The sequence below is a fragment of the Corapipo altera genome, unplaced genomic scaffold (assembly GCF_003945725.1).
Source record: "Corapipo altera isolate COAL_440 unplaced genomic scaffold, ASM394572v1 92, whole genome shotgun sequence".
Classification (NCBI taxonomy): domain Eukaryota; kingdom Metazoa; phylum Chordata; class Aves; order Passeriformes; family Pipridae; genus Corapipo; species Corapipo altera.
The window spans coordinates 866335-868799 of NW_020884994.1; positions in this window are offsets into that span (position 1 = coordinate 866335).

Consider the following 2465-nt stretch of genomic DNA (forward strand, 5'->3'; position numbering starts at 1 on the left):
TCTGGGCACTGTAAGTAAGTCCTGCTCACACCTGTGTGCTGCTGGCTCTGGGCACTGGTTCCCTGATGGACATTCCTGAGGACATTCCTGATGGCAATGCAGTGAATGCTTCCTTAATGAGGGATGAGAATCTGCGAGCCCATGCCAGTCTAACATCAGCAGGCATCAGACTGGGGCTGGTAGATGTCCCTGAATGTGGATGGGGGGGGCTGGGAGTGCTATGCCCATCAGCCCACCCTTGGGGCTGCCTCTCCCCACTGCCCATCTGATCAGAACATCTTGATCCTGCCAGGCCTTTGCCTTGCAGGACAGTCAGAGGTGGCCAAACCAAGCACAGATGTTCTTACCTCTGGCACGGATGTGGCTAATTCCTGTGGGGTAATATTTGGTCAGGATTCTGGGGAAACTCCCAGTGGGGAGGTTCTCTATCCTCCTACACCCCCTCCCACATTTTCCATATGCCAGATGCCAATGTGCATCCCAACACTGCCTCATCCTCCTACAGGGTCTCCTACTCTTGCAGTCCTTTCCCCATAACCAACCTGCAGCCAAACAGCTCTAGGGCTCATCTGTGGACTCTGGTGAGGAGTCGCCTGTGAACAAAGACCAAGCAAGGTCTGCCAGTTCTGATTCTACCTGGGGTCCAGAATGTATTTAGAGTCAGGTCCTCTCCCTTTTCAAACTAAAGATATTTCATCCGGAAAACAGGTTTTCCAGGCCTGGGAAACCTGATGGCCCCAGTCCTGCAGGTGTCTTGAGTATGGCATTACCCTCATGCCAAGGGAACCTGCCAGCACCAGCTGAGGGTGATGCCCGGGCTTCAGGTTTCGTCAGGATGGAAAGGGAAGCGAGATGGCACAAGCAGGTGTTGTGCAACCACGTGGAGTTAGTCATGGCCAGATGCAGCATCAAGAACCTGCTTTTCATGAGGAACTTGACTTGCTAATGAGCCCCGAATCTGGGTCAGGCATTTCCCACAGTGGGGTGGTGGACGCGGGCACTGACGGCGCACGCGGGCACCTGGAGCCACGGGCAGAGCACCCGGATCGGCTGTGGCTGCCACAGCCACGGGAGGACTTTTGCAAAGCCTGTGCCTGCTGCCAGTTCCAGCAGGCTGGGGTGTGTGTGCTCTGCTGGGAATCTGGCCCAGAGATCAGCACAGAAACTTGGCTCTCAGCTGGAGGTGCCTGATGGGGACAAGTCCCTTCAGGCCCTGGCTCCTCCTGATGGCCACGGCTGCCCCTCCTGGGAGCAGAGCAAGGCTGCTCTGGGCAGGATACCTTATTTTCTTCAGCACAGTTCAGCTAGTCTGGGTGCTGCCTTCCCAAAGACATCCTGGGGTGGGGAAGAGCTTGACCAAGGCTGTGTCACCAGCCAGACTCTGTCCCATGCCCCAGAGGTCCTGCCAAGAGCAGGTCCTGCCCCAGCTGAGCAGAGCAGACACCTCTGAGGTGTCTGCCTGGGTCACCACAGCACCCATCCAGCTCTGCCAGGGTGAGAAAAGCTTTCCCTGTCACCCACTTGATTGTGAGGCTTCTTTCCTCACAATTCAGAAGATCCTGCCATCCCGGGGGGATGCTCCAGCACCCAGCAGAGCCCCCAGTGCTGCACCACAGGGAAAACAACTTGATGGAACTTCCTGAGTAGGGTGTATGGTTTGAGTGTTTTATTCCAATAAATGGAATATTATTTGACCAAAATGTCAAGATTTGGGCCCAGCAGCCTGTTCCATTTGAATTCATGTCTGGGCTCTGGGTGTGAACATGAAAACTGTGCATTAAACAGGGGTTAAGATCCAGGTAAGTGGCTGATCATCCCATGTGCCAGCTGGGATGCCCTTGCCTGATTTGCAGGTTACTCTTGCCTTGTAGTCCTTTAATTCCTTGATCCAAGCAGCACATTGCGTGAAAATCAGTGTAAATAAGGCTCCTGTGGTTCTGCCTCTTGCCATCAGAGCCCAGCACGTGAGTCAGATGGACCAAAAACTGCTCTCAGCCACTTATTTATTTTTTAAAATGAATCCAGCCTAGAGCAGGATTATGTGGATTAGCAGCTGAGCATTCCCCTGCCTATGGAACATGCCCAGCCAGACGGATACGTGCTGATGGGAGCCCTTTCCTCCAAACATGACATGTATTTCCATGGCCTCTTGGCTGCTGCCATCCCAGCCCATCTGCTCAGCTGATCCAGGGGCTGCCTGTCCTCCCAGGGGGCCTGGCCCACAGCCATGGGCAGGGGTGCCAGCCAGGGATGCTCCAGGCTTCTGGCTGCAGGACAGTCCTTGGAGACGGCGTGGATGCTGAGGGGGGTCACGGAGCAAAGGGGGTGCAGGAAGATGAGGGCTCCAGCAGAGCAGCTGCTGCCTTTACCAGCCAAGCAGGGGGCATTGTTTTAGCTCCCTGGTGAAACCCCAACAGATTTGGGATGGAGGATGAAGCGAAAAGCAACAGAACAACCCCCAGGGT